The 23,035-nt window shown below is 43.2% G+C and overlaps 1 protein-coding gene across 9 annotated transcripts in view; it reads left to right on the top strand.

The window, feature by feature from the left end:
- The first annotated feature begins 15,993 nt into the window (after window positions 1–15,993).
- Window positions 15,994–23,035, top strand: part of LOC120020916 (zinc finger MIZ domain-containing protein 2-like) — a 40,115-nt gene continuing 33,073 nt past the window's right edge. For 8 of the 9 annotated variants that reach the window (XM_038964544.1, XM_038964540.1, XM_038964539.1 and 5 more), the window contains exon 1: window positions 15,994–16,505. The gene's annotated coding sequence lies outside the window, so the exon portion shown is untranslated. The remainder of the gene's footprint in view (window positions 16,506–23,035) is intronic. The other variant, XM_038964542.1, reaches the window with a different exon arrangement.

The following is a 23,035-nucleotide window of genomic DNA, read 5'->3' as shown; positions in this document are numbered from 1 at the left end:
CACTCCAATTTGCTTCCACAAACGACGCATTCACAATCACACTGCACACTGCCATAACCTATCTGTACAAGAGGAATACCTATGTAAGAATGCTGTTCATCGACTACAGCTCAGCATTTAACACCCTAGTACCCTCCAAACTCGTCATTAAGCTCGAGACCCTGGGTCTGAACCCTGCCCTGTGCAACTGGGTCCTGGACTTCCTGATGGGCCGTGAGGTGAGGGTAGGAAACAACATCTCCACCCCGCTGATCCTCAACACTGGGGCCTCACAAGGGTGCGTTCTCAGCCCTCTCCTGTACTCCCTGTTCACCCATGACTGCGTGGCCATGCATGCCTCCAACTCAATAATCAAGTTTGCAGACGACACTACAGTGGTAGGCTTGATTACCAACAACGATGAGACGGCCTACAGGGAGGAGGTGAGGGCCCTCGGAGTGTGGTGTCAGGAAAATAACCTCACACTCGACGTCAACAAAACAAAGGAGATGATCGTGGACTCAGGAAACAGCAGAGGGAGCACCCCCCTATCCACATCAACGGGACAGTAGTGGAGAAGGTGGAAAGTTTTAAGTTCCTCGGCGTACACATCACGGACATACTGAAATGGTCCACCCACACAGACAGTGTGATGAAGGCGCAGCAGCGCCTCTTCAACCTCAAGAGGCTGAAGAAATTTGGCTTGTCAAAAACACTCACAAACTTTTACAGATGCACAATCGAGAGCATCCTGTCGGGCTGTATCACCGCCTGGTACGGCAACTGCTCCGCCCACAATCGTAAGGCTCTCCAGAGGGTAGTGAGGTTTGCACAACGCATCACCGGGGGCAAACTACCTGCCCTCCAGGACACCTTCACCACACAATTTCACAGGAAGGCCATAAAGATCATCAAGGACAACAACCAACCGAGCCACTGCCTGTTCACCCCGCTATCATCCAGAAGGCGAGGTCAGTACAGGTGCATCAAAGCTGGGACCGAAAGACTGAAAAACAGCTTCTATCAGACTGTTAAACAGCCATCACTAACATTGAGTGGCTGCTGCCAACATACTGACTCATCTCTAGCCACTTTAAGAATTAAAAATTGGATGTAATAAATGTATCACTAGCCACTTTAAACAATGCCACTTTATATAATGTTCACATACCTACATTACTCTTCTCATATGTATATACTGTACTCTATACCATCTACTGCATCTTGCCTATGCCATTCGGCCATCGCTCATCCATATATTTTTATGTACATATTCTGTACCTTTTGCCTCTGGCCTGGATTACTGACCTCTGCCTGCCCTGACCTTGAGCCTGCCTGCCACTCTGTACCTTGACGGACTCTGCCCTGGACTACCGACCTCTGCCTGTCCTTTGCCTGCCCCCTGTTTTATAATAAATGCCTGTTATTTGAACTGTCTGCATCTGGGTCTTATCCTGAGTTGATGCCAGTGGGTTCTGGTAGTCTTTAATAGCTGATTCTAAGATTTGTATTTGATCATGTATATGTTTTTGCTGTTTGTTCTTTGCTATAAAGCCAAAAAGATTAGAGAAGTGGTTTATCCATACATCTCCGTTTTGGATAAATAACGTGTTGAAGTTTGTTTCGAGTTTTCCAATTTTTCCTGAAGTGGTTAGATTCTATGGATTCTTTAAATACATTGAGCTGATTTCTGACATGCTGCTCCTTTTTTTCTGTAGTGTATTTCCTTATTGTTTTAGTGATTCACCATAGTGAAGGTGTAGGCTCAGGTTTTCTGGGTCTCTATGTTTTGGTTGGATAGGTTTCAAAAATAAATTCTTTGGTTTTTGCATTCTTCATCAAACCATTGTCACGCCCTGATCTGTTTTCACCTGTTCTTGTGGTTGTCTCCACCCACTTCCAGGTGTCACCTGTTTTCCTCATTGGGTACTTATTCCTGTGCTTCCTGTTTGTCTGTTGCCAGTTCGTCTTGTCAAGTCAACCAGCGTGGTTTTTCAGTGCTCTTGTTTTTTTCCTTTTCTCTTTTTTTGCTAGTCCTCCCAGGTTTGACCCTTGCCTGTCTCTACTCTGAACCCATCTGCCTGACCATACTCCCTGTCCTAACCGAGCCTGCCTGCCACCCTGTACCTCCTGGGCTCTGACCTGGTTATGATCTTTTGCCTGTCCACGACCATTCTCTTGCCTTCCCCTTGAATTATAATAAATATCAGAGACTCAAACCATCTGCCTCCCGTGTCTGAATCTGGGTCTCGCCCTGTGCCCTTATAACCATTTGTCATTGTTGTTAATTTTCTTAGGTTGTCTGCTTGAAAAATATATATTTGATAGGGAAGCTGAGAGGTCAAATATACTGTTTAGATTTTCTACTGCCAAGTTTACACCTTCACTATTACAGTGGAACGTTTTGTCCAGGAAATTGTCAAGAAGGGATTGAATTTGTTGTTGCCTAATTGTTTTTTTGTAGATTTCCACAATATTTTCCATTTATAGCATTTCTTAATATTATTGAGTTCCTTTGGCTTTGATGCCTCATGATTGAGCATAGCTCTGTTCAAGTAGAGTGTGATTTTGCTGTGATCTAATAGCAGTGTCCGTGGACTGACAATGAACGGTCTTAGAGACTCTGGGTTGCGGTCAGTGATACAGTAGTCTACAGTACTACTGCCAAGAGATGAGCTATAGGTGTACCTACCATAGGAGTCCCCTCAAAGCCTACCATTGATTATGTACATACCCAGCGTCCGACAGAGCTGCAGGAGTTGTGTCCTGTTTTTGTTGGTTATGTTGTCGTAGTTGTGTCTAGGGGGCATATGGGGGAGGGAATGATGTCACCTCCAGGTAGGTGTTGGTCCCCCTGCGTGCTGAGTGTATCGGGTTCTTGTCCAGTTCTGGCATTTAGGTCGCCACAGACTAGTACATGTCCCTGAGCCTGGAAATGGTTGATCTCCCCCTCTAGGATGGAGAAGCTGTCTTCATTAAAGTATGGGGATTCTATTGGGGGATATAGGTAGCACACATGAGGATATTTTTCTCTGAGATAATTTCCTTATTAATGTATAGCCAGATGTAAAATTTTCCTGTTTTGTCTAATTTAATAGTGTGGGTTATATCTGCGCTGTACCAAATTAGCATACCCCCTGAGTCTCTTCCCTGTTTCACACCTGGTAGTTTGGTGGATGGGACTACCAGCTCTCTGTAACCTTGAGGACAACCAGTGGGTCTGTCTCCTTTAGACCATGTTTCTTGCAGAATGATAATGTCTGTATTTCCAATTTATTTGAAGTTTGGGTTCCTGCTCTTTAGGCCAAAGGCAGATGACCTCAGACCTTGTATATTCCATGATGAGATAGTAAAAGCTTTTTGTTCCATAGTGTCTAGTGTTGTTTTTGTGTAGTTTAGGCCCGGACCATAACAGTAGGTGTGAGCAGAGCATGTTGAGTATCTGATACATACCTCTTAGGTCGCAGGAGGGGCCCTTGGCAGGTGTAATAGTGGGGGTTGGGCCTGTTGCTCTGCTCATGGCCTGGGCAAATTTCCTGCTGTCATGTTGAGGTCCTTGTCGCAGAGGCAGGGGCATGGGGTGGGCAGAAGGGGCATAGGTCTGATATGGGGGGGGGGCTATATAGGGTGTGGCAAGGTTTTGATTGGGGGGTCTTAGCTGGTTGGGGTGTGGCTAGTGATGCTGTGGTCTGGGAGTAGGTCCTCTTGGCATGGGTTCTCTCTCTGTGCAGGTTGTTTGTGAGGTGGCCTTGCAGGTCTGGGAGGGAGTCTCGCTGGTCTGGGCGGGGTGTCCGTTGCTCTGTTGCTCCTGTGTGAGGTGCTGGGGCTACGGTTGAGGGTGACTTCCTTCAGGGTTCTGGCAAAAGTTGGGATTGTTGCCTTGTAGAGGTGGAACTGGTCGTAAAGGCTGTTCAAGCCCAGGGTTGAGTGGTGGGTGAAAGTGGAAGAAACTTTTTCTATCACTCCCTTGAGTGCTGTTGCCACAATTTCCTGCTGGGTCCTCAGGTCATTTGCGCCTGTGTCAATTATGATGTGGCTAGCGGACCTTAGTCTGTCCTCTGACAACAGCCCCAGGGCATGCCTAGTGTTTTGGCATCAGAGTTAATCCACTTTGTGTTTGGGAAAAAAGTTTATCCTCTTGATAGCAAGATGGCGCCGACAGAGATGGTTGCCTCGCTTTCGAGTCCTTAGGAAACTCTGCAGTATTTAGTTTTTTATGTATTACTTCTTACATCGTTAACCCAGGAAATCTTATGTCTTATTACATACAGCCGGGAAGACCTATTGGATATAAGAGCGATGTCAACTTACCAATATTACGACCAGGAATATGACTATCCCGAAGCAGATCCTCTGTTTGGTCCACCACCCAGGACAATGGATCTAATCCCAGAAGCCGACCCAAGACAACGGCGCCACAGAAGGGGTAGATGGAGCGGCCTCTTGGTCAGGCTCCGTAGACGTGCACATCGCCCACCGCTCCCCGCTCCTGAGTATACTACTCGCCAATGTCCAGTCTCTTGACAACAAGGTAGACAAATTTCGAGCAAGGGTTGCCTTCCAGAGAGACATCAGAGATTGTAACATTCTCTGTTTCACGGAAACATGGCTCTCTCGGGATATGTTGTCGGAATCGGTTCAGCCACCGGGCTTCTCCATGCATCGCGCCGACAGAGATAAACACCTGGGAAGAGGAAGGGCGGGGTGTATGCTTCATGATTAACGACTCATGGTGTAATCATAACAACATACAGGAACAGGAAGTCCTTCTGCTCACCTGACCTAGAATTCCTCACAATCAAATGCCGGCCATATTACCTTCCAAGAGAATTCTCGTCAGTTATCGTCACAGCTGTGTACATTCCCCCTCAAGCAGACACCAAGATGGCCCTAAAGGAACTTCACTGGACTCTATGTAAACTGGAAACCATATATCCTGAGGCTACATTTATTGTAGCTGGGGATTTTAACAAGGCAAAAATCGCTTTATTACAGACAGACTTCTCCCCATCTTAGCTACTACTGTATCAATATGTTTTGACCATGACAGTTTACAATCTAGTGTTACTCCAAGCAGTTTAGTCATCTCAACTTGCTCTATTTCCACATTATTTTTTACAAGATTTAGTTGAGGTTTAGTGAGTGTTATGTTTCAATGCTTTAAGTTTTTGAAATATTTAGGGCTAACTTGTTCTTTGCCACCCACTCTGAAACTAACTGCAGCTCTTTGTTGAGTGTTGCAGTCATTTCAGTCGCTGTAGTAGCTGACGTGTATAGTGTTGAGTCATCTGCATACATAGACACTCTGGCTTTACTCAAAGCCAGTGGCATGTCGTTAGTAAAAAATTTAAAAAGCAAGGGGCCTAAACAGCTACCCTGGGGAATTCCTGATTCTAACTGGATTATATTTGATAGGCTTCCATTAAAGAACACCCTCTGTGACAAGTAACTCTTTATCCACATTAGAGCAGGGGGTGTAAAGCCATAACACATAAATTTTTCCAGCAGCAGACTATGATCGATAATGTCAAATGCTGCACTGAAGTCTAACAAGACCCCACAATCATTTTATCATGAATTTCTCTCAGCCAATCATCAGTCATTTGTGTAAGTGCTGTGCTTGTTGAGTGTCCTTCCCTATAAGCATGTTGAAATTCTGTTTCCAATTTGTTTACTGTGAAATAAAATTGTATCTGGTCAAACCATTTTTTCAATAAGCTAACTAAGGTTTGGTTACAGGCTGATTGGTCGGCTATTTGAGCCAGTAAAGGGAGCTTTACTCTTCTTGGGTAGAGGAATTACTTTAGCTTCCCTCCAGGCCTGAGGGCACACGCTCTCTAGTAGGCTTAAATTGAAGATGTGGCAAATAGGAGTGGCAATATCGTCTGCTATTATCATCAGTCATTTTAAATCCAGATTGTCAGACCCCGGTGGCTTGTCATTGTTGATAGACAAAAATATTTTTTTCACCTCTTCCACACTGACTTTACAGAATTCAAAAGTACAATTCTTGTCTTTCATAATTTGGTCCGATATACTTGGATGTGTAGTGTCAGCATTTGTTGCTGGCATGTCATCCCTAAGTTTGTTTATCTTGCCAATGAAAAAGTCATTATTAAAGTAGTTTGCAATATCAGTGGGCTTTGTGATGAATGAGCCATCTGATTCAATGGACAAAGGAGCTGAGTTGGCTTTTTTCCCCCAAAATGTCATTTAAGGTGCCCAAAGCTTTTTACTATCATTCTTTATATAATTTATCTTTGTTTCATAGTGTAGTTTCTTTTTCTTTAGTTTAGTCACATGATTTCTTAATTTGCAGTACGTTTGCCAATCAGTTGGGCTGCCAGACTTAATTGCCATTCCTTTTGCCTCATCCCTCTCAACCATACAATTTTTCAATTCCTCATCAATCCAAGGGAATTTAACAGTTTTTACAGTAATTTTCTTAATGGGTGCGTGCTTATTAGTAACTGAAATAAGTAGTTTCATAAATGCACTAAGTGCAGAGTCTGGTTGCTCCTCATTACACACTACAGACCAGAAAGTATTCTTTACATCATCAACATATTAATCACTACAAAACGTATTGTATGACCTTTTTTGCACTATATTAGGCCCAGCCTTTGGAACTTTGGTTTTACTAGATATGGCTATTATGTTGTGATCACTACATCAAAACATGTTGATGATTTAATTCCTGTGCTGTTTGTAACTACCCTGGTAGGTTGACTGACAACCTAATCCAGGTTGCAGGCACTGGTTACACCAAGTGCTAACAGTTTGACGAGTGGGCAGCATGATGATAGCCAGTCAATATTTAAATCACCCAGAAAATATAGTTCTCTGTTGATATCACATACATTATCAAGCATTTCACACATATTATCCAGACTTTTCCAGACTGTTAGCACTTGGTGGTCTATAGCAGCTTCCCACAAGAATGGGCTTTAGGTGAGGCAGATGAACCTGTAGCCATATTACTTCAACAGTATTTAACAGTAGATCGTCTCCAAGCTTTACATGAATGTGGTTATGAATATAGACCGCAACACCGCCTCCGTTGGCATCTCTGTCTTTTCGGTAGATGTTTTAATTTTCGGTAGATGTTATAATCATGTATTGCTACCACAGTATCATCAAAGGTATTATCTAAGTGAGTTTCAGAGATAGTCCGAATATGAATGTCATCTGTTACAAGCAAATTATTGACTTAATGAACCTTGTTTCCTAGGCTACATATGTTAATTTGGGCTATTTTTAGCACTTTTCCGGGTTGCTTGATTGGTAGGCTTCCCAGTAAAGCATTAAAAACAGAGGTAGACTTACTCATGTTATTTACATTGGAGCTTATAGTGCAGGGTGAGCTGCATAAAGTGGTCTTCCTACTAGTGCACACCATCTCAGTGCTAACAGTGTAACTCTGGTTTATAGGCTATGATTACTGCTTACAATAGCTGTAGGATAAACAGATGTATTCGGTGCAATTAGGGGTACATAAATTAAATTACTTACATTGTGTCTGCCAATGCCCCTAAGATCATGTACATTTGATTCAGCATTATGACGACTCATTGTCACACTGGTAGGGATTAACTGAGCAGGTCTTGGATAATTTATATCTGGAGTATTTCTCATGTCTTATCCGGTGTCCTGTGTGAATTTAAGTATGCTCCCTCTAATTCTCTCTCTCTCTCTTTCTCTCTCTCTCTTTCTCTCTCGCTTTCTCTCTCTTTCTCTCTCTCTTCTCTCGAAGGACCTGAGCCCTAGGACCGTGCTTCAGGACTATCTGGCCTGATGACTCCTTGCTGTCCCCAGTCTACCTTGTCATGCTGCTGCTCCAGTTTCAACTGTTCTGCCTGTGGCTATGGAACCCTGACCTTTTCACTGTACGTGCTACCTTGTCCTGGATCTGCTGTTTTGGACTCTCTCCACCGCACCTGCTGTCTCTAACTCTGAATGATAGGCTATGAAAAGCCAACTGACATTTACTCCTGAAGTGCTGACCTGTTGCACCCTCTACAACCACTGTGATTATTATCTGACCCTGCTGGTCATCTATGAACGTTTGAACATCATAGCCATGTTCTGTTATAATCTCCACCCGGCACAGCCAGAAGAGGACTGGCCACCGCTCAGAGTCTGGTTCCTCTCTACGTTTCTTCCTGGGTTCTGGCTTTTCTAGGGAGGTTTTCCTAGCCACTGTGCTTCTACATCTGCATTGCTTGCTGTTTGGGGTTTTAGGCTGGGTTTCTGTACAGCACTTTGTGACATCGGCAGATGTAAAAAGGGCTTTATGAATACATTTGATTGATTAATTTTCCAGTCATTGTTTCAACACAGCCTTGAAATGCGTGGACAGGGTCCAGGAGCCAAGATGATTTGGATGGACTAGAACCCTTCAATGCCGGTCTGACCAATCGGAATCAACGCTTCAAGATTGTTTTGATCACGCGGACTGGGAAATGTTCCGGTCAGCCTCAGAGAATAATATCGACCTATACGCTGACTCGATTGAGTGAATTTATAAGGAAGTGCATTGAAAATGTTGTACCCACTGTGACTATTAAAGCCTACCCTAACCAGAAATCGTGGATGGATGGCGGCATTCACTCAAAACTGTAAGCGTGAACCACCACATTTAACTATGGAAAGAGGTCTGGGAATATGGCTGAATATAAACAGTGTAGTTATTCCCTCGGCAAGGCAATCAAACAAGCTAAATGCCGGTACAGGGACAAAGTGGAGTCGCAATTCAACGGCTCAGACATGAGACGCATGTGGCAGGATCTACAGGAAATCACGGACTACAAAAAGAATAACAGCCACGTCACGGACACTGACGTAATGCTTCCAGACAAACTAAACACCTTCTTTGCCCACTTTGAGGATAATACAGTGCCACTGTTGCGGCCCGCTAACAAGAACTGTACCCCCCCTCTCCTTCTCCGTGGCCGACGTGAGTAAAACATTTGAACGTGTTATCCCTCGCAAGGCTGCTGGTCCAGACGGCATCCTTAGCCGCAGCCTCAGAGCATGCGCAGACCAGCTGGCTGGTGTGTTTACAGACATATTCAATCGCTCCCTATCCCAGTCTGCTGTTCCCACATGCTTCAAGATGGCCACCATTGTTCCTGTACCCAAGAAGGCAAAGATAATGGGGGGGGGGGGGGGGGCCCGTCAGGAAGTCCAGGACCCAGTTGCACAGGGCGGGGGTTCAGACCCAGGGCCCCGAGGTTAATGATGAGCTTGGAGGGTACTATGGTGTTGAATGCTGAGCTATGGTCAATGAACAGGACTCTTACATAGGTATTCCTCTTGTCCAGATGGGATAGGGCAGTGTGCAGTGCAATGGCGATTGTATCGTATGTGGACCTATTGGGGCGGTAAGCACATTTAAGTCGGTCTAGGGTGTCAGGTCAGTTAGAGGTGATATGATCCTTAACTGGCCTCTCAAAGCACTTCATGAATACAGAAGTGAGTGCCAAGGGGCGATAGTCATTTAGTTCAGTTACCTTTGCTTTCTTGGGTACAGGAACAATAGCAGACATTTTGAAGCAAGTGGAGATGGCAGACTGGGATAGGGAGAGATTGAATATGTCTGTAAACACTCCACCCAGCTGGTCTGCGCATACTCTGAGGATGCGGCTAGTTCCATTGTCTATCCCATTGTGGTGTTGAGGTTGTGGTCCGAATCTGAGGTGGGCTGTTCTGCTGACTTGTCTGGGGGAGTGTCCTGCTCTCTGTCACACCTCAGCTTTCTGACCTCGTCCTTCAGTGCCATGTGTGCCTCTTTAAGTTCTCAAACTTCAGGCCGTAGAGCAGTCAGCTCTCTCAAACAGCCGTCCATCTCCACCTTCTGCCCTCTGGGTCTTGTTGGCGGGGTGTTGTTGTGCTGGTCTGTTTTGTGGGTTTGTTCTGTCTGGATTGTGTGGACTAGCCCTCTGAGCTCCACCATGTCTCTCTCCAGCTCTGTGAATTTATCCTCGTCTGACTATCCTCGTCTGCAGGACTGTTCTGTCGTAGCAGCTTGGTAGCTTAGTATACTTATTTACTTAGCTTTATATAACAAAATTACCTAGAGATTATTGTCTTTTACTTTTTTGGCTTCAGAAATAGCTTCAGACTGAATATTACTCACTCAGTTTTGTGTTGGATGGTATTTCCAGGTTCCGCTGTGTTTCTTTTTTTTCTGTTTTTTGCAAAAGAACTAAGGAGCCCATGAGCTCACCTCTCTCTCTCTCACACACACGTTCCCTTGTGTTTTAGGGCTTCCGAGTGGCACAGCGGTCTAAGGCACTGCATTTCAGTGCAAGAGGCATCACTACAGTCCCTGGTTTGATTCCAGGCTGTATCACATCTGGCTGTGATTGGGAGTCCCATAAGGCGCCGCATAATTGGCCCAGCGTCTTCCGGGTTTGGCCGGGGTTGGCTGTCATTGTATATAAGAATTTGTTCTTAGCTGACTTGCCTAGATAAAAAATTAAAAAACATAAAAAAATGTGTATTGCTCTGACCTGACATCATGAGGTCAGCTATGCTTAACAGCACCTCATCTATTGTTCTCCTCAGTCCTCACCACCCTTTGTCTCTATTTATCTCTCTCTATTTATCCACACCCCTTCCTGTCGTTCCCTGTCCACCGCACTTTCTCCCTCCCACCCTATCCACCCCCCCCTCTGCCTCTCCACCCCCTTCTCTCTCCATCACCTCTCTTTCTACACCCCTCTGCCCTCTCTCTCCCACTACAACGCTCCTCCCCTCTCTCTCCTGATATATGATTGCCTTAGGGTGGAACTGATGGAACATACCAACCGCACTAGACCAAAGGAAGAGGGAAGGCACAGAAAGGAAGGAAAGACGTTTTGTTTCCATCTTGACACACTTTAAAGCCTGTGTTCTCTACTACAGCAGTGTTTCTCAAAGTAATCGTCAGGAACTCTCAGTCGTTTCACATAACTGTTAACTTCCACCACTAGCACACCTGATTCAGCTAATTTAGGGCTCGCTGATGAGCTCATTCACTGAATCAGACTATGGAATTAAACAGTTATGGGTTTGCGGTCCCTGGGGACAAGTTTGTTGAGAAACAATGATATACAGTTGAAGTCGGAAGTTTACATACACTTAGGTTGAAAACTCGTTTTTCAACCACTCCACAAATTTCTTGTTAACATCTATAGTTTTGGCAAGTCAGTTCGGACATCTACTTTGTGCATGACACAAGTCATTTTTCCAACAATTGTTTACAGACATATTATTTCACTTATAATTCACCGTTTGCATACACTAAGTTGACTGTGCCTTTAAACAGCTTGGAAAATTTCAGAAAATGATGTCATGGCTTTAAAAGCTTTTGATAGGCTAATTGACATAATTTGAGTCAATTGGAAGTGTACCTGTGGATGTATTTCAAGGCCTACCTTCAAACTCAGTGCCTCTGTGCTTGACATCATGGGAAAATCAAAATAAATTAGCCAAGACCTCAGAAAATAAATTGAAGACCTCCACAAGTCTGGTTCTTCATTGGGAGCAATTTCCAAACGCCTGAAGGTACCACGTTCATCTGTACCAACAATAGTATGCAAGTATAAACACCATGGGACCACGCAGATGTCATACCACTCAGGAAGGAGACACGTTCTGTCTCCTAGAGATGAACGCACTTTGGTGCAAAAAGTGCAAATCAATCCCAGAACAACAGCAAAGGACCTTGTGAAGATGCTGGAGGAAACCGGTAGAAAAGTATCTATATCCACAGTAAAACGAGTCCTATATCGACATAACCTGAAAGGCCGCTCAGCATGGAAGAAGCCACTGCTCCAAAACCACCATAAAAAAGCCAGACTACGGTTTGCAACTGCACATGGGGACAAAGACCGTACTTTTCAGTGAAATGTCCTCTGGTCTGATGAAACAAAAATAAGACTGTTTGGCCATAATGACCATAGCTATGTTTGGAGGAAAAAGGGGGTGGCTTGCAAGCCAAAGAACACCATCCCAACCGTGAAGCAGCATCATGTTTTGGGGGTGCTTTGCTGCAGGAGGGACTGGTGCACTTCACAAAATAGATGGCATCATGAGGTAGGAAATTTATGTGGATATATTGAAGCAACATCTCAAGACATCAGTCAGGAAGTTAAAGGTTTGTCGCAAATGAGTCTTCCAAATGGACAATGACCCCAAGCATGCTTCCAATGTTGTGGCAAAATGGCTTAAAAGGACAACAAAGTCAAGGTATTGGAGTGGCCATCACAAAGCCATGACCTCAATCCTATAGAAAATTTGTGGGCAGAACTGAAAAAGCGTGTACGAGCAAGGAGGCCTACAAACCTTACTCAGTTATACCAGCTCTGTCAGGAGGAATGGGCCAAAATTCACCCAACGTAGTGTGGGAAGCTTGTGGAAGGCTACCCGTAACGTTTGACCCAAGTTAAACAATTTAAAGGCAATGCTACCAAATACTAATTGAGTGTATGTAAACTTCTGACCTACTAAGTAATGTGATGAAAGAAATAAAAGCTGAAATAAATCCACTATTATTCTGACATTTCACATTCTTAAAGGAAAGTGGTGATCCTAACTGACCTAAAACAGGGACTTTTTACTAGGATTAAATGTCAGGGATTGTGAAAAACTGAGTTTAAATGTATTTGGCTAAAGTGCATGTAAACTTCGGACTTCAACTGTACAGTACACACTCCCAGTGCCAAATCTCTCTCTGTCACACACACTTTATTCCACATGGTGTTACCCATCTCCACCCTTCTCAATCTGCAGTGGTACGAGCTGATCCTCTTAGCCTGGGGCATGTTCAGTAAGTATAAAATGGGAGAAAGTGTTTTGAAGCACAGAGTAAAACTGAATATGTCCAATAAGAGTACATGTTTTGGTTTTTCGGTTGCAAGACGTGGTGCTAGTGTCATACCGAACACAACTCAGGTAAAGTGTCTGTATGTTTGAGAACTACCTGCTAGACACTGCTAGACAGATACTACCCTTCGCCCCTATCCCGAGAGACACATACAGTATAGTACATGTAAGGGGCATTCCCAGAATACATGAGAACAGGCAGAGTAACGGGATCACACCTGAGAGGGTTAAAACTGACAGGCATTAGCGCCCTCTTCCTCTTTCTGAGCCGGCCCATCTCTCTACCCTTCTCTCGCACTCCTCCCCCTGTTCTCCTACAGCAGGGGGCAGGTCTGTGACTTTGTACTTCCATGAACCCTCTTTCCTGTAGTAAATTGACACACCAATCTATCAAATAGCAAATGAATAACCCACCACTGATGCTTGGAGAACGTTTTCACTGCTGATTTTATTGAGGGCAACAAATTAAGGCCACAGTTTACTAAACAAGTCAGTTTATAATGTATATTCCTTTCAGAGCAGAGGGTGCAACGCGTCAAATAGAAATGTAATGCATAGGACAGATATGCCTCACTTACCACGTGTTGCCCGTCCAACATTTCCTCATCTCCCATTCCTTCTGATGTGACTATCCCCAATGCGCCTCCCTATTTTTCCCTGCCCCGCTACAAAGTTTCTCCCTGCAGGCGGTCACTGAGTCCGAGGTGCTAAAAGAGCTCCTTAAACTTGACCCCAAAAAAACATCTGTGTCAGATGGTTTAGACCCTTTCTTATTTAAGTTTGCTGCCCCTATCATTGCCATCATCTGACATTTTTAACCTGTCTCTCCTCACTGAGGAGGTTCCCATTGCTTGGAAGGCAGCCACGGTGCGTCCTTTATTTAAACGGGGAGATTAAGCTGATCCTAACTGTTAAAGGCCGATTTCCATTTTGCCCTCTTTATCAAAAGTGTTGTAAAAACGTGTTTCCGCTCAGGTATGGATGTGTCACTGCAACCTTAAAGGTCCTAAATGATGTCACCATTGCCCTTGATTCTAAGCAATGTTGTGCTGCTATTTTTATTGACTTGACCAAAGCTTTTGATACGGTAGACCATTCCATTCTTGTGGGCCAGCTAAGGAGTATTGGTGTCTCTGAGGGGTCTTTGGCCTGGTTTGCTAACTACCTCTCTCAACGAGTGCAGTGTATAAAGTCAGAACATCTGCTGTCCCAGCCATTGCCTGTCAGCAAGGGAATACCCCAAGGCTCGATCCTAGGTCCCACGCTCTTCTCAATTTACATCAACAACATAGCTCAAGCAGTAGGAAGCTCGCTCATCCATTTATATGCAGATGATACAGTCTTATACTCAGTTGGCCCTTCCCCAGATTTTGTGTTAAACACTCTACAACAAAGCTTTCTTAGTGTCCAACAAGATTTCTCTGCCCTTAACCTTGTTCTAAACACCTCCAAAACAAAGGTCATGTGGTTTGGTAAGAGGAATGCCCCTCTCCCCATCGGTGTGATTACTACCTGTGAGGGTTTAGAGCTTGAGGTAGTCACCTCATACAAGTACTTGGGAGTATGGCTAGATGGTACACTGTCCTTCTCTCAGCACATATCAAAGCTGCAGGCTAAGGTTAAATCTAGACTTGGTTTCCTCTATCGTAATCGCTCCTCTTTTACCCCAGCTGCCAAACTAACCCTGATTCAGATGACCATCCTATCCATGCTAGATTACAGAGACGTAATGTATAGATCGGCAGGTAAGGGTTCTCTCGAGCAGCTAGATGTTCTTTACCATTCGGCCATCCGATTTGCCACCAATGCTTCTTATAGGACACATCACTGCACTCTATACTCTCCTGTAAACTGGTAATCTCTGTATTCCCTGTTGCAAGACCCACTGGTTGATGCTTATTTATAAAACCCTCTTAGGCCTCACTCCCCCCTATCTGAGATACCTACTGCAGCCCTCATCCTCCACATACAACACCCGTTCTGCCAGTCACATTCTGTTAAAGGTCCCCAAAGCAGACACATCCCTGGATTGCTCCTCTTTTCAGTTCGCTGCAGCTAGCAACTGGAACAAGTTGCAAAAAACCTTGTTTCATCTCCATCTCTTCATTCAAAGACTCAATCATGGACACACTTACGGACAGTTGTGGCTGCTTCGCGTGATGTATTGTTGTCTCTACCTTCTTGCCCCTTGTGCTGTTGTCTGTGCCCAATAATGTTTGTACCATGTTTTGTGCTGCTACCATATTGTTGCTACCATGTTGCTGCCATGTTGTGTTGCTACCATGCTGTGTTTTCATGTGTTGCTGCCATGCTATGTTGTCATTTTAGGTGTCTCTTTATGTAGTGTTGTAGTGTCTCTCTTGTCATGGTGTGTGTTTTGTCCTATATTTTTATTTAATTATATCCCCTGTCCCCGCAGGAGGCCTTTTGCCTTCTGGTGGGCTGTCATTGTAAATAAGAATTTGTTCTTAACTGACTTGCCTAGTTAAATAAAGGTTAAATAAATAAATAAAATCTAACTTTATACAGCTATATTCAATAGAGCAGGGCCTACATTTCTACCTGCAACCTTTAAATTGTTTCCTCTGAATAGAGCCCGCCAGTTTGTACTTCTAAAACCCAGAAATTAGTTACCTCTGCCATCCCTATGGGGGAAATTAATGGGGAAAAAATAGGGTTTTGGGATAAACGCTGAAAATAACTTATACGTTTTGTTCTATGATATAATCAGTCAGTTAACATGACCTTCATGAATATTATGAGAATTCACACAAAAAAATACATTAGCTGATAAAGATTATCTCATAGAACAAATCGTATAAAATCTCATAAACCTGTGTTTACCACAGACCTTATTTTCAGTTTATTCAAAAACCCTTCAAAAGCGCCATTCATTTCCCCATATTCTTTGTCGACGAACTATGGCGGAGGTAGTGCCTACAAAAAGACTCCATTGCTATTTCTCTCTATAAAAAGCATACCATTAGATTATTCTCAAATAGGGATAACATACAATAGGCCTAAACAAAACTAAATCGCCAGTGGGAATCTGATTAACGATCGTTACACAACCGACGTCACCGTGGAGGCAGGGGTGACGTCTCTGTCGATGACTCCTGTAATGATCAGCTACTCTGGTCTAGGGGCGAGAAGTCCGCCCGGAGCGAGCCTTGTGGAGGGTGTGTGAAAAAGGCCTTTCTCCCGTCAGAGAAACCAGACCCGTGATCTCTTGAATATATTATAGCTGGTTGGCCATTGTGCAATAGTCAGGGAGGTATGCAATCCAGTTTCTAGGCGAACACGGCCACTCAGAGCAAGGACTAACTACACAGCGATTCGTCTCAGTTTTGTGTATGGTTACATACCGAGTAGTGACGATCGGTTCTACGCGGATCAAGTAGTGATACGAATCTTTTTTGAGTTGCATTGGAAGACGCTGCCTGCTACAGTTTTGAAAGGGAAACGATTCGCCACAATTGCAGACATGGGAGCTACAACTTGAAGACAGACTAGGCAAACTGTTGCGGATACAAGGAAAAATAACGAACATAGCCTAATTTTCTTGTTACCCACCGACATTTATTGGAGCTAACGTTATCTAGTAGCTGAAGAACACGGAATCAAGTATACAATTCTAACCACGGGTATTGTCAAAGGTAAGCCCCCAGCATAAAACCAGATGGCTAGGCTAGCATTGTTGAATAGGCTAATTTAGCCACTAACTTAAGCTATTTGCTAATATATCCCAGCCTAAATATGCAGTCAAAAGGTTGTATAATGTTAGAGCAGTGTGAATTTAGGTTGGTTTTTACAAGCGCTCAGTACACGTTACACATCTAAGTTGTTTAGTAATGCCTTGTTAGCTAACGTTACCTACCGTTCATTATTCAAGTTGAACAACACAAATTAGGAAAAATTCGGTGGTTTATTCGATAAGTTTGTATTAAAAGTATGAATTTCAGCACCCCACGGAAGGACCGCTGTTGTACAGGTAAGCGTCTTGAAAATTGACATTTTTATAAGTATCGACTGAATGGTGACCCAATGTTGCTGCAAATAAATCGCGCGACCAATTATCAAAACTCAACTCCGCCTCGATATGAGAGAACGGAGTTGAGCGTTCCTCAGCTAACAAGGCATACGCTAATTTAGCTACAAAGTAGCTAGCCTAATTCCGCTGTTGAGTCCGTTTATCGCATGGAGAAACTATAAATGACAGGAAGATAGAGGCTGGTTGTAGGCCTAAACAAACCGTGTTGCAACACCTCTGGGCAGCCTCTTGATAAAGGAATTGCAAGGTGAAACAAAATGTCTTCCATTGTTACTTCAAGCCGAGCAGCACGTTTAACATGGTGGCTACAATGTAGCACTGACTGCTTTGGAATTCTCTGACATCTGTAACGTTAAGCGATGTACGATTTCAGTAGAAACATGTCTGCGCATTAGCTACGTTGTATCTGTGCAAAGTATAACAACAGTAGGCGAGGTTAGGGTCGATGTTTTTCAAGTGTGTGTGGATTAGGTTGAATGTTTTCGTATTAGGCTACAACAAATAAACTGTCAGTGTGTATCTTGTGATCCATCTCTTGTCATGATAAGATCTGAGATGCTAAGTAGCCTAGCGCCAAAAAGCTTCACCCATCATGAGAATAGTAGTAATTTAGCTAATTTAAAAACACACATTTAACGCAGTCAAAGAAGATTATTAATAAGGAATTTGTATATGTAAATGGTGGTGTTTGCACACTTATACCCAGACCTACAAGCATAACGATACACCAATAACAACACTCGGGAAATTGTTTAAAATCAGTTGTATCCTGTGGACCAGGGGATCTTCCTACCAAACTAGCCTAATAGTTGAAAAACAGACTAAATTGGAGTGAGTCAGACAAGACAACCATCTGACTGGTCAGCACCATCCCAGGGACCAGTGCTGGTTCAGAGACTAAGGGATGCTGCTCCAGGTGATTTGGGGTCCAGCTGCAGCTAGGTGAGGCAGCTGGCTGTCAGAGGTTAAAGGTGAGACTAGGTGACAATCAGTTGACCTGCTAGATGGAGTTCAACCCGGAGGTGGATGAGATTAGGCATATTCCATATACACACATTCTGTACAAGGCTGTGCGGAATATCAGATCTTTACAATGCCTGGATAAGTGTTGAACTCAGGAACCAAGACAATATGATACAATAATTTTGTAATCTGTAGGCCTGTGCTGAATTTATGTATCTGAAATGCACTGTATACCTTTCTGCTCAATGCTAGACTTGGCCTGAAATAAGTGCATGCTCATGGGTGCTGATACTGTTTATATTTAGGTGCAGGAACTCCAGAATATCTATGAGATAATATTATATAAGCAAAAATGGGCAAGTGCCTTTCCGACCTTAAAGGTGCTACACACAAGATTTTTTGAAGAATTCTTGCTTGTAATTTCAGAAAATGTCTAATATATCTGCCGCTAATAGCTGAATTGTAGTGTTTCACAGTATTACTTACCAGCCAGTGTTGTGATTGGCTGTGATATTTGCCTATTGACTTCTCCCGTCGGAGTGGCATCTTATCAAAATGGGAAAGCTGTTCTGACTTTGTGGCTGTGTTATCTAGTGGAATTGGTCATTTCCTGGTTGCAAAAATTCGACACTGTTCGCTCAATTTCAGTCAATGTGAGAAACAAGCATTGAATAGTGTAGGGAATCATACCATCTAAATTGCTGTGAAATATCTTTTCAATAACAAATAATATCGTTTTTTGAAGCTGCTGGACCAAAACGAAAGTTACTTATCGTTTTTGGTCCACCAGCTTCAAACAGCTGTAAAAATGATATTCTTTTTGTTACGTTACAGCCGTGTTCTAAAATTGATTAAATTAAATATGTTCCTCATGAATCGACACACAATACCCCATTATGACAAAGCAAAATCAGGTTTTTATATTGTTTTGCAAATGTATTAAAAATAAACAAATGCCTTATTTACATAAGTATTCAGACCCTTTGCTATGAGACTTGACATTCAGCTCCGGTGCATTCTTTTTTCATTGATCATCCTTGAGATGTTTCTACAACTTGATTGGAGTCCCGCTGTGGTAAATTCAATTGACTAGACTTGATTTGGATAGGTGTGTGCCTATCTAAATAAGATCCCACAGTTGACAGTGCATGGTAGAGTAAAAACCAAGCCATGAGGTTGAAGGATTTGTCCATAGAGCTCCAAGACAGGATTGTGTCGAGGCACAGATCTGGGGAAGGGTACCAAAGCATTTCTGCAGCATTGAAAGTCCCTAAAAATACAGTGGCCTCCATCATTCTTAAATGGATGAAGTTTGGAACCACCAAGACTCTTCCTAGAGCCGGCCAAACTGAGCAATCGGGGGAGAAGGGCCTTGGTCAGGGAGATGACCAAGAAGATGATGGTCACTCTGACAGAGCTCCAGAGTTCCTCTGTGGAGATGGGAGAAACTTCCAGGAGGTCAACCATCTCTGCAGCACTCCACCAATTAGGCCTTTATGGCAGAGTGGCCAGACGGAAGCCACTCCTAAAGTAAAAGGTACATGACAGCCTGCTTGAAGTTTGCCAAAAGGCACCTAAAAGACTCTCAGACCATGAGAAACAAGATTTTCTGGCCTGATGGAACTCTTTGGCCTGAATGCCAAGCGTCACATCTGGAGGGAACCTGGTACCATCCCTACGGTGAAGCATGGTGGCAGCATCATGCTGTGGGGATGTTTTTCAGTGGCAGGGACTGGGAGACTAGTCAGGATTAAGGGAAAAATGAACAGAACAAAGTACAGAGAGCTGCTTGACGAAAACCTGCTCCAGAGCGCTCAGGACCTCAGACTGGGGCGATGGTTCACCTTCCAACAGAACAACGACCCTAAGCACACAGCCAAGACAACGCAGGAGTGGCTTCGGGACAAGTCTCTGAATGGCCCAGCTAGAGCCCGGACTTGAACCCGATCAAACATCTCTGGAGAGACCTGAAAATAGCTGTGCAGCGATGCTCCCCATCCAACCTGACAGAGCTTGAGAGGATCTGCAGAGAACGATGGGAGAAACTCCCCAAAAACAGGTGTGCCAAGCTTGTAGCGTCATACCCAAGAAGACTCAAAGCTGTAATTGCTGCCAAATGTGCTTCAACAAAGTACTGAGTAAAGGGTCTGAATACTTATGTAAATGTGATATTTCTGTTTTTTTAAATTTTCAATAAATTGTGCAAAAATTTCTAAACCTCTTTTTGCTTTGTCATTATGGGGTATTGTGTGTAGATTGAGAGGGGGGGGGGCTAATTTGATCAATTTTAGAATAAGGCTGTAACGTAACAAAGTGGAAAAAGTCAAGGGGTTTGAACACTTTCCGAATGCTGTGTGTGTGTGTGTGTGTACATATAGTACCAGTCAACAGTTTGGACACACCTACTCATTCAAGGGTATGTCTTGAGCTGTTTTGGGATGAGTTGGACTGCACAGTGAGAGAGTGAGCAAAGCTGTCATCAAGGCAAAGGGTGGCTACTTTGAAGAATCTCATAAAATACATTTTGATTTGTTTAACACTTTTTTTGGTTACTAAATAATTCCATATGTGTTATTTAAGAGTGTTTGATGTAATCACTATTGTTCTACAATGTAGAAAATAGTAAAAATAAAGAAAAACCCTTAAATGAGTATGTGTTCCAAAACTTTTGACTGGTATTGTGTTTTTTTTTGTTTTTTTTCTCCATATTTCTCCCTAATGTTATTAGCCTACCTCCTTTCCTTTCTAGTTTTGCTACATTCTTTCCTCGCTTTCAACATTGGTGAAGATAATCTCATGACATGCTTGAATAATATAGGACTTGAATTAGATGCAGAAGGCTTTCACTTCATGAAGATTGAATGGTTTTGGGTTTGAATAAATAACTGCTATAGCCGACCACCATCGCGCATTTGCTCTTTCAGGCGACCTGTGAGTTCTGTTGGCTGCTGTATTTAGCAAAACAAGGGCTGGTGTCCCTCTTCAAATAGTCTTTTGGTATAAGAAATGCAAAGAAAATAATGTCCAGCAAGCTATTCGTGTCGCTTTTCCTGCATGAGACTCTAAGAGCTAAGGAGAGGCAAGCAGAGCACGGTTGCATCCGTGTTGCGCAAGAGACGGAGGCTTATTATGTATAACCCATAATAACCCTAAATATAAGGCTAGTACTGCATTGAATTTATTACTTGAAAGAAGCTAGGACATCTTTTTTATATATGACCGTGCCTATCAGTCTTGAAGAGGATGATCTATTTTGGATGCAATTTGAGTGGCATTGATGGAGACAGAGTGCACGGTCGTGCACTGATTTAAAGCAACAATATTTGAGTGATGGGCTGTTTTAAAACTGCAGCTGCAATAAATAAAAAAGCAATTTACAATAAAAAAATGTGACCCCTGAAAGCCAGATATAGATGTGTAAAGACGTGCATTCGGTCTTTATATTATTGTCGTGTCTTTGGCATCATTAAAGTGAAGATTTATTTTATCAAATCAATTTTCTGTAATTATTATTGCGTGATGAAACTAATCATGTAAATGTAATTAACCAGGAAGTCGGGGCACCAAGGAAAATCTTCAGATTAAAGTTATAATTTTCCTAATATATCTTTTCAGATATTAAAATATCTGACCAATTAGTCTTCTAATTAATGAATCATTCTTTACCTCACGTTAGTCTCATTCCAAACGTCGAAGTTGTTGGTTATCTGCACGAACCCAGTCTTTGCTATGAATCATCCATACATCAATTGTCTTAATCATTTATTACTAACTACATAATCACAGAAATGCATAAACAAACAACAATATACAGTGGGGAGAACAAGTATTTGATACACTGCCGATTTTGCAGGTTTTCCTACTTACAAAGCATGTAGAGGTCTGTCATTTTTATCATAGGTACACTTCAACTGTGAGAGACGGAATCTAAAAAAAAAAATCCAGAAAATCACATTGTATGATTTTTAGGTAATTCGTTTGCATTTTATTGCATGACATAAGTATTTGATACATCAGAAAAGCAGAACTTAATATTTGGTACAGAAACCTTTGTTTGCAATTATAGAGATCATACGTTTCCTGTAGTTCTTGACCAGGTTTGCACACACTGCAGCAGGGATTTTGGCCCACTCCTCCATACAGACCTACTCCAGATCCTTCAGGTTTCGGGGCTGTCGCTGGGCAATACGGACTTTCAGCTCCCTCCAAAGATTTTCTATTGGGTTCAGGTCTGGAGACTGGCTAGGCCACTCCAGGACCTTGAGATGCTTCTTACGGAGCCACTCCTTAGTTTCCCTGGCTGTGTGTTTCGGGTCGTTGTCATGCTGGAAGACCCAGCCACGACCCATCTTCAATGCTCTTACTGAGGGAAGGAGGTTGTTGGCCAAGATCTCCTGTCCCCTTTGCAGAAAAGCATCCCCAAAGAATGATGTTTCCACCTCCACGCTTCACGGTTGGGATGGTGTTCTTGGGGTTGTACTCTTCCGTCTTATTCCTCCAAACACGGCGAGTGGAGTTTAGACCAAAAAGCTCTATTTTTGTCTCATCAGACCACATGACCTTCTCCCATTCCTCCTCTGGATCATCCAGATGGTCATTGGCAAACTTCAGACGGGCCTGGACATGCGCTGGCTTGAGCAGGGGGAACTTGCGTGCGCTGCAGGATCGGCAGTGTCTCAAATACTTGTTCTCCCCACTGGATATACACACACACCTTTTATTTAACTAGGCAAGTCAGTTAAGAACACATTCTTATTTTCAATGACGGCCTAGGAACGGTGGGTTAACTGCCTCGTTCAGGGGCAGAACGACAGATTTTTACCTTGTCAGCTCAGGGATTCAATCTTGCAACCTTACGGTTAACTAGTCCAAAGCTCTAACCGCCTGCCTGTTACGCGAATGCAGTAAGAAGCCAAGGTAAGTTGCTAGCCAGCATTAAACTTATCTTATAAAAAAACAATCATAATCACTAGTTAACTACACATGGTTGATGATATTACTAGATTATCTAGCGTGTCCTGCGTTGCATATAATCGATGCGGTGCGCATTCGCGAAAAAGGACTGTCGTTGCTCCAATGTGTACCTAAACATCAATGCCTTTCTTAAAATCAATACACAGAAGTATATATTTTTAAACCTGTATATTTAGCTAAAAGAAATCCAGGTTAGCA

Source organism: Salvelinus namaycush, chromosome 26 (genome assembly GCF_016432855.1).
Source record: "Salvelinus namaycush isolate Seneca chromosome 26, SaNama_1.0, whole genome shotgun sequence".
NCBI classification, from domain to species: Eukaryota; Metazoa; Chordata; class Actinopteri; order Salmoniformes; family Salmonidae; genus Salvelinus; species Salvelinus namaycush.
This window is presented reverse-complemented; position numbering and strand designations above follow the sequence as displayed.